Consider the following 9,670-nt stretch of genomic DNA (forward strand, 5'->3'; position numbering starts at 1 on the left):
TGCTGGATTGATGGACGGTTGGAGTTTGGATAGACAGGAATGTAGTAAAACAAATACAGTACAAATATTAATGAGGGGAAGACTCCAGATGCCAAGTTCACTGTAAAGTTCTTTCAACTTGGTTGTATGCTTGAAACTTTTCAAACGTTGGGAAGGAAGGAGAGCATTTCAAAAATGTTCTCTTAGAACAGAGAACAGTCAATTCCATTACAAATAGTATCTCCATTCCTAGGAGTTCCGTGACTAAGTAATCCCACAGAAAGGATCACATAGCTTCAGATGAAGCAATCATCAGGGTAACAATGGCATTTAGACCACACACACACACACCAGAGGCCTACATGTGGGCTTGGAAATTCTATGTTGGAGATTCTCTCTTACAAAGCACCAGCATATCAGTATGTATTTGCTTATTTCACTCCTGTTTGTAGTGACAAAGAACCTGGAAATGGCCTGACTGCCCCTCAGTAGGGGATGGTTGGCTCAGTGGTGGTTTGTCTGTGGAATCTATGGTGCTGTTATTTGAATGAGGTAAATCTATATTATTTTCCCCCACCTCCACTCTTAGCCTCTGCCCTGTATTGTGCTTCAACAAAACCTATATTATGAAGAGTATTTTTGCTTTTATAATAAAGACATAGTTTTTGTGGTTGTTTTTGATGAAAGAGGTCATCCCTCTGCTGAGACTCTCACTATGGACAGGCCACCTCATCCTCCAGGCACGTTCCTGCAGCTTTAGCCATTTAGGAGAGGGAGGGTGGGCACCCAGGCCTGGCTGAGGCTGCTTACCCTCAGGTTGGATGGTCGAAGCAAGGAAGCACCCAACAATCAGCCCAGAAAGGTAAGTTGAGGGAATGAAATGGGCTCATCAGTTCCTCCTGATAGCTGAAAACAGTAGGAGTAGAAACTGAGCTGGGGTTCAGGTCTGGTGAAGAAACTGGGACTTGTTCATTGAAAATCCACATCTTAGGGGACCAGCAGAACAAGGAACAGTGGGTGGGTAAACAAGAGGGAAGATTCTAGAACCAGCATAGTCTGAGTTTGGAAATTCTGTCTGTCCCACTCCCTGTGAGGCTGGGCAGATGCCTTGTCCTATTTTGTCTTTTGTAAAATCAGGTTTGATGAGAAGAGTAAATGCAATGGTGTATATGAAACACGTACCATAGATGCTCAGGACACTGTCCTTATTACCTCTCTGTACGCACCCAATCATCGCAGGTGCTCGGTTGTGGTGACCACTGTTGTCATGCCTACAGTATTTCCCTAGTCTTTTCTGGAAATAAACAAAGGGAGAAACTTGCTTCTGCCAACCTTGCTCTCTGCTCCACAACTCTGGAAGCTCCTTCTGGTTCCTCTGCATGCAGCTGAGGAATAAAGCCCTTAGACAGCTCAGATGGCAGGAAGCCAGGGAAAGAACACATCACAACCGTGTCCCCATAATAACTGGTCTTGATTCCCCTATGCAAATAGCTCGTGGGTACACTGTGCCAATGAAGACATCAGGATTTGAGGATCAAGTTTAGGTATCTGGTCCAGGGCTAGGTTCTTATTGTAGTGTGTGCATGAGAGAGAGAGAGAGAGAGAGAGAGAGAGAGAGAGAGAGAGAAACAGACAAGGACATAAAGAGGGAAAGAAGGCTGGCTTGTTTCACAGAGTGAGGAAGCAGGCAAAATCATACTATTCAAAATGTTATTTCTGAAAATCAGAAAGTGATAACCCTCATGTGCATGCAGATCAGCCTTGGAGATACTTAGATACAACGTGCTCTGCTCTGAGAAGCCGCGTGGCTGCTGAGTCGCCCGCCTCTACCACAGAGGCTGAGTCTGGCTGGGTGGGTGAGGCAGCAGAGGGCACACCAGCGGATAGAAGATTGGAGAACCTGTGACTCAGAGGTGTTTTGTGTATCCCCTTATACTGGACGAGCTACTCCTGGCCCTCCAAGACAGAAAGCAAACCTCCTGTGCCTTGAAGCCCCTGGACATCCCTCCCCTACTGCTCACCACCCTGTGGCAATCTCAGTGGCAATTTTACTGCTTTGCTAAAGGCTTTCCTCGATTGAAGCAGAACACAGGAAGTCACGCTTCTTTGAAGAAACCACTCCTCACAGGACTGTGGACCATCTTTCCTGTCCTCCATAAAAATGTCTCAATCTCAGGGGGCTTGTAACAACTCTGCCCTAATCGTGAGCCAGCCTGTGCCTTGTCCCCGGTCTCCCATCACCCTTCATCACCGTAAAGATGACAGAGGAAGGGACAGACAGCTTCTGCTGCAGGATTGGAGTTTGGAGGGTGCCTCCCGTCACTCGTGCTGAGAGCTCCGGACTCTCCTGGCATCCACATCAGCTCTGGTCTTCAACGTCACTGGCTTCCTGAGCACTCTACTCTGGCCTGTCACCCACCTTTCTTTCACAGTCCTGTGTTCCTTTGTCTATCCCCTTCAGTTCTGTGTTAATGCCTCAATGACCCCGGTGGGCGGTCATTGGGAACAACTGTCTTCTGGAAGGTTGGCCAGTCTCTGTAGGCTTGGCCATTTCCCTCCCATTACCTGAAGCTGGAAGCTGAAATTAGTCTGGTTTTATCTCCCTTGGTGAAATCATTGCTCCCTGGCTCTGCAATTCAAGGCTGCTGCCTTGGGTTGGCCCTTCCCATTATGTCTATTGCATAACAAGTGCCTTTGTTCCTGGCTGAGTGTGACATTACTCAAATGTGACAATGCTCCCTTTGTTCTCCTCCTCCCAGGGCCTCAGCGACAGTGGCTCCACACCACACCACCGTGAAAACCAAATCAGCAGAAGCCTGCTGGAAATTGATGCGTGATGCCTGAGAAACTTGCTCCGGATGCTAAGAGATGCCCATTACTGGCACCTTCCCTTGACTGTCTCAGAATTGCTTGAGGGCCCTGTTGCTTTGTCAGCCACGCCAGTAATGAGCTGGTAAACCTCACTAACCTTGGCCAATTGCAAGGTCACGTCTGGACTCACGTAAGTTTTTCTGGAGATTTCCAAGCAAGGCAGTCATTCAAGAGCTCATCGAGCCCATCCTCCAGCTTCCAGGCTAACCAGACCACCGTCCATTGTCCAATAAAAAAGGGCATCCATTATCCCTTCAACCCTCATAAGACCCCCTGTGAAGGAGGTGTTCCATTCACATTTTACAGATGAAAACAGTGAGCCTTGGGGGGATACAAGGCTAGGAAGTGGTGGCACTGGTCAGGAACTGAGGGTTTGCTTCACTCCCCAGACTGGCCCTGCAGACTTAGAGAAACAAGTTCAAGGTCCTCTTCCCCTCCCCTGCTTCTCAGCTACGCCTGACAAAGTGGAATAGGACTTGAAAGGGGAACCTTTGCCCCAAAGACAACTGGAGACCCAAGTCTCATCTCTGTGAAGCAACTTCCTTGTAGAGTGAGGGTGGCAGGGGCTGGGGCGGCAAGTGAGCATGACCGAGCTGAGCACATCCTCCAACTTTGGTGTGAGCACAGTCTCTGTGAGCCAGGGCTTTCCTCTCGCCATCCCGGTGTAGGGGAAGGAGACGAGGGGCACACGTGAGACGCAAACTCTCAGGTCTCTAGGTCAAGTCGCAGCCGCCTCAACAAGGTCATCCAGACAGAGAGGCGGCCAGGCTGAGAAACCCAGAATTTCAGGCAGACGGTTTCAGGGCTCCCTTGATGAAGGTCTCCAGATTTGCATCCCGCCCCTGCCTCCCTCTGTTAGGTGAGGCTCCCTGAGTTCGAGGAACTGGAGGACAGGGGATACCCTCCCCGCCTTTGACTCCCAGCCCTATAGGGTGGCTCATCACCAACAGAAACTTATTTCTCACAGTTCTGGAGGCTATGAGTCCAACACCAGGGTATCGGTATGGTCTCGCTCTGCCGAGAGCTCCCTTCTGGGTTGCAGATGGCTGACTCCCCGTGTCCTCACAGGGCAGAGAGAGAGGGAAGCAAGTTCTCTGTGATTCTTACAGAGGGCACTAATCCCATTCATGAGGGCCCCACCCCATGACCTCATCTAATCCTAATTACCTCCCAAAGGCCCCACCTCCCTCCATCTCACTGGGTGACAGAGTTTCAACATGTACATTTTGGGTTTTTTTTTAATTTTTTTAACTTTTTTTTTTTTTTTTTTTTTTTTTTTTTTTTGAGACAGAGAGAGACAAAGCATGAACGGGGGAGGGTCAGAGAGAGAGGGAGACACAGAATCTGAAGCAGGCTCCAGGCTCTGAGCTGTCAGCACAGAGCCCGACGCAGGGCTCGAACTCACGGACCGCAAGATCATGACCTGAGCCGAAGTCGGACGCCTAACCGACTGAGCCACCCAGGCGCCCCTCAACATGTACATTTTGTGAGGATACGAATGTTCAGTCCATAACAGGGTGGAAGGTTTTCCTTTCCTTTTTGGTTATGAAAGCAAGAGCCACTCTCATAGCAGGTCTCTTGTTGCAGGTGGAGAGGGAAGCCCATCTGAAAAGCATCGGAGGCAATGCCTCTAACCTTTCCGGATGCCCTGTGCCCCTCCCACCCACCAAAGTGCGGTTCCGCCTGTGGCTTGGGAAAAGCACAAAACCAGGTCGACCAGGGCTCCCAGGACTTGGGTAAGAGCAGGCAGGGGTGGCGAGGAGGTGGAGGCCGGGGCAGGGTGAGGGATGGGAGAGAGGAAGAAGGTGAGAAAGAGGAAGTGGACAGAGTGGGGGAGAAAGAGCGAAATGCAAAGAGAGGAGAGGGAGGACTAATAAAGCAAGGACACGATAGAGAAGGGCAGGGAGAGGACACCCATTGCCTCTTGCTCTACGGACCGCATTGACTGCAGAGCCAGAGCGTGTGAGATTCTGGCCCACTGCTCACTCAGACCCGGCTGACAATGGTTTTCCTGCCGGTGATCCAGCCTGAACAGCAGAAAACAGAAGCTTTTCTAATAGTGATGATAACACTAGTAAATAAAACAGCTAATGTTGAGAGCAATTAGGGTTGAAAGAAAATCTTGCTGCACTGAGAGAAGCCATTCCATTGTCCTCTTAACTTCAATTGGTGTCTAGTGGAGGGATGTTCAATGCTTTAGAAAAAGCGGGGGTCTTTGGGGTTTTTTTATTTATTCATTTTAGAGGTGGGGGGAGTGCATGACTGGGGGAGGAGGCAGCAAGAAACAGAGAGAGAGAGAGAGAGAGAGAGAGAAAATCTTAAGCAGGCTCCACACTCAGCACAGAGCCCGATGCAGGGCTCGATCCCATGACCCTGGGATCATGACCTGAGCCAAAATCAAGAGTTGGACATTCAACCGACTTGTAGCAGGATTCTCGCACACCGAGAGTTGTGACACCCAGGCTTTTCTTTCCAGGAAGCAACTTTATTCCTGCCGGCACCGGTCCGTTGGGCTCATACCCGAAGAACTGAGCCCCGAATGCCACGTGGAGTAGTTTTCTATATATTTTTTACTTCTTTGTCTCCTATGTACGGTAACACACAAACATGCAGTCTGATTAAGTGGTCTCATGTTACAAGGTCGTGAGGAATGTTGTCACGTACGTATAGCCAGGTTGCCTTGAGGGCTTTTATTTTTCCTTAGGGAGGGGACCTTACCACAGACCGAGCCACCCAGGTGCCCCAGAAAAAGTGTTTGTAAGCTGGAAAGAAACTTGGGCGTCACTGGGGCTTTAGACACCCTCATTTTACAGATAAGTCTGAGAGAAATTAAGTGATTTTCTTTTTTTCAACACCACTAGGTGAGTAAAGAACAGAATCTGACTCTGGGGAGTCTGGACTTCCGATCTGAGAGGTGGCTTCACAGGGCTGAGAGTCGGGGTGGGGGTCTGGGGCCTGACAGCCTTGAGTTACAGGCCCAGCAGGAGAGACTTTTTCTTTTAGGGTCTCCTCTCTAGAAAGGGTTTTGAGAACTGTTGTAATGGAAAAATAGGATCATCTCTCCCCTGAGTGTAGCGGGATTCCGTGGTAGCTTCCCCTTGCGGTGCTGGGGACAAGGACCGCGTTAGCCCAAGAGCCCAAGAAGCTCAGAGAGCCTGGCTCTCACTGTGAGAGAGAGTGCTTTCTCAAGGATTCTACCCCACACAACAGGGGCTTGACATCTGTGCCCACACTAGGTGGAGCTGTGACCCTCTTTCCTTTCCCTGCCTTACCACAGATCCACGCGCCTTCCTCCGCCATTTAGACATGCGCCATCCAACGAGGCAGCCACCAGCTGTCACAGCTATTTGCATTTAAATTCACCCACATGAGGGGCACCTGAGTGGCTCAGTTAAGTGTCAGACTCTTGATTTAGGCTCAGGTTATGATCTCACGGTGTGTGAGTTTGAGCCCTGCATCAGGCTCTGCGCTGACAGCACGGAGCCTGCTTGGGATTCTCTCTCTCTTTCTCTCTCTGCCCCTTCCCCGTTCACAATCTCACTCTCTCTCTCTCTCTCTCTCAAAATAAAATAAATGAGCATTTAAAAATAAATCAGTAAATTCATTCACGTGAAACAAACGTAAGATTTGTGAGAACGTAAGAAATGTGTAAACGTAAGAAATGTGACAGTTCCGTCTGTCACATTTCAAGCGTGACCTGCAAGCCAGTGTCTGCCTTATTAGACAGCACAGTATAGAACGTGTCCATCATTGCAGAAAATATCACCAGACGCTGATAGTTTTAGATGCTATAGATAGTTTCATTGTTTTTTGTATGCTGTTCTGTTTCTACTAATCCTTCTAAATTGCTGTAAGCCTAGCCGTTGGCGGTTTGCAGCTCCCTGGGCACCTAGACGGTATCACTTCGCATCCGTCACTGGCGGCTGAGGGCCCTGCAGGCAGAGAGGGCGCTGTGCCCCCTTCTGGAGCAGCAGGCCAGACGAAACAGGTGACTTCACACTGCCTGCCCCGGCTCATTGCTGGTCTCTTTCCTCTCCACCATCCCTGACTTTCTCTGTCACTCCCCAGTGTCCCTGGTGATTGCAGCTTAAACACCTTCAAGGGCTACTGAGGCTCCAAATTCCTGCTGAGTTGAGCCGAGCACAGAGAATTTATTGCCAGACTCTGAATCGGCTCATTCCCGCCTGCCTTCCTCGTTTCCCCTTCCTTACCGTGACCTCGATTTCCAATCCAATATATGTGCTAACAATAAGGCAGCAACCGTGACACCCTGTGATTGGAATCCAAAGAGAAAAGGCCAGATTCCTGCTCCCCAGCCATCGCTGGCTTCTCCTAGAGAGAGGAGAAGGAGGCACAGGAAGGAGGAAAGCACTACTTGCTTCCCCAGCAAGTGGGGTTTATTTTGCCAGTCAAGTGAAAGGAAACAGGATGATACCCATCAATTTCCTAAACCATAGAGAATGCTCATCTGTCTTTCCTTCTTCGGTTTTTTTTTTGTCCCAACTAAAACTCTTCCTATTAGCTCAGATGTCTCATTCATTCATTCACCGATTCATTCACTCCCTCGTTTTTCATAACCAGAGCTGCACATCAGAATCACCGACCTTTTACAAAGCACACAAACCCAAATGATGGGCAGGCAAGCTGCATCTGAGTTCGTGAAGGGTGGGGATGGAGAGACATGGAGCCTGGGAGGGGTGTTGGGCCGGGGGCTCATATGTTTTGCAAAAGATTAAAGTTATTCTACTGTTTGATCATGGGTAGGAAGCCCTGCAGTCATCCATTCCTTCATCATTCCTTCCTCTATTCATTCAACAAACATTCCTTGAATGCCAAGGACTGTGTTAGGTGAAGGGGAGATGATGGAGCTTATGCAGAGCTACTTAGGATTGGCTGCACCTTAGAAACACCTGAGAACTTTTGACATTCCTGATGCCCAGGCTGTGCACCCTTGGGGCAGGGACACAGGTTGGCATTTGTTAAGTATTACGGGTAATTCCAATATGGTGGCTTAGGGTGAAAGAGAGAAAGCATGGGTTGGGGAGGATGGGGGTTCTCACTTAGCCGTGTTGGGGGGGCACAGGTCAACAAAGCTGCACTGTAGATGGACACAGTGACAGCATACGTGCTAGCCAGCTCAATGTCTCCAGTATCCCTCATCAGACAGTGACCAGGGCAAAGAAGATGGGCAGGGCTGACCCAGGGCAGAATTCAAAGGACACAGGTCTCGGCGCTGTCCTAAAGAAAGAAGAAGCCTACCGCAGCCCCTAGAGTTGGTCAGACCACAAACTAGAACTTGCAATGGACTTGTCCCATTAACAACATGAAACCCGATCTGAAGCAAGATAATCTGTGCTCGGGGAGACGCCACCATTGCTGGGGAGGATGGCCATGGGGAGGGCCAGGGAAAGACATCTCTCATCTCATTCTACTATTTTTATCCCTTTGTCAACAGTTTTGCCCATGTTTTTTGTCAACATTTCTGAGCACCTCCCAAGAGTCAGGCACTCCGTCAGACAGTGAGGATCTGGTCCCAACCCTCAGTGAGTGCATTGTCTCAGGCAGGGCACAGACTTGGTCTGTTTCTTTGTCCATAATGGAGGGCATAATGGAGGGAAATCTCTGACATTCCAAAAGCTCTAATGTCATTTGCTTCTATGACACTCTGATGAGGAGTTAAAATGGGAACACGTTCTTTGCCTCCTAAACTGATTTTTTGAGTGGCTGGTGAATAATGCATATACTTTTGCGGTGTTATGAGTCTGGCCCAACTGTCGTCCACTTCTGGAAATCAAAGCAAATCCCAATCACATGTCTACAAGTAGGAGCTGAGCTCTGATGAGGGATATGCATTCTGCAGAGTCTGGCACATGGCAAGACCCCAGCCTATTCTCTTTCACTCCTCAGGGCTCCCTGACTCCAGTCTGCCCCATCTCAAAAGCAATGCAATGCAAGAACCTCTACTCAGGCATGCCTATGCATTTCTACTTAGGGAGTTGTTTGTTTGTCTATGTGGCTGTGATTGTTCCGAGCCCAAAGTCCAGTCAGTGTGCTTTTGCCTAGCAGCCTTTAGGGATGGCCCCTATTCCAGAAAGTCACATCAGGCCAGTGCTTCTTACAGTGGGAAAAGGGCCTTCCAAAGTTGAGGGAGGAGGTTAGAAGGGCTCATGTTCTGTTCTGCCTGGAACCAATTCCCTTCTGTTTTGTTGTATAGTTTTAACATTGCAAAAGAAAGGCTATGCTGTATGTAAGGAAAGGCAGGAATTTTGCAATTAAGAAAGAGTTGACTACTTTATAATTAAGCTGGGCCGAATGAAGTTGATGATATTTTTCCATTTTCTACCTACAGAAGCAGAAATATCATGTATTTTACCCTGTAAATAAATTAAACCTCATTATGCCTGAGTTTGTTCATCTGTAAAATGGGGGCAGAGCTACTTACTTGGCAGGATTGTTGTGAAGCTAACCGTGCCCACACAGTACCTGAACACACTCCTTTTATGTAAAACCTGAAACCCAGCATCTACTAAGTGCCAGGCCACTGGCCCAAAAATTGTAGCTGTCATTATGGTAATGAGCTGTTTGACAGCCATCTGGTCGCCCTTCCTTGTATGAGCCCCAGCCCCCAAAGGGCCCACATCATGCCAACAATGGTGTGGCCTGGGGCCACACAGACCCAGAGTAGGTCTGAGCACCGCCCTTTTCCATCTGTGAGGCCTGAGCAAGTCAGGCCTTCTAAGACCACCGGCTCTCCCTCTGGTGAAAGTGGGGCTCACTCTTCCTCCAAAGCTGGTTTGGAGGATTAAATGATTACATTTAC

The 9,670-nt window shown here is 49.0% G+C and overlaps 1 long non-coding RNA gene across 1 annotated transcript; it reads left to right on the top strand.

Annotated features, from left to right (window-relative positions):
• Positions 1 to 771: 771 nt before the first annotated feature.
• LOC122231437 lies at positions 772 to 5,440 on the top strand. Its single transcript, XR_006208681.1, has 4 exons — positions 772 to 841; positions 2,739 to 2,980; positions 4,438 to 4,586; positions 5,327 to 5,440. It is a non-coding gene; the product is annotated as an uncharacterized LOC122231437 (long non-coding RNA).
• The last annotated feature ends 4,230 nt before the right edge of the window (positions 5,441 to 9,670 follow it).

The sequence above is a fragment of the Panthera tigris genome, chromosome D1, assembly GCF_018350195.1.
Source record: "Panthera tigris isolate Pti1 chromosome D1, P.tigris_Pti1_mat1.1, whole genome shotgun sequence".
Classification (NCBI taxonomy): domain Eukaryota; kingdom Metazoa; phylum Chordata; class Mammalia; order Carnivora; family Felidae; genus Panthera; species Panthera tigris.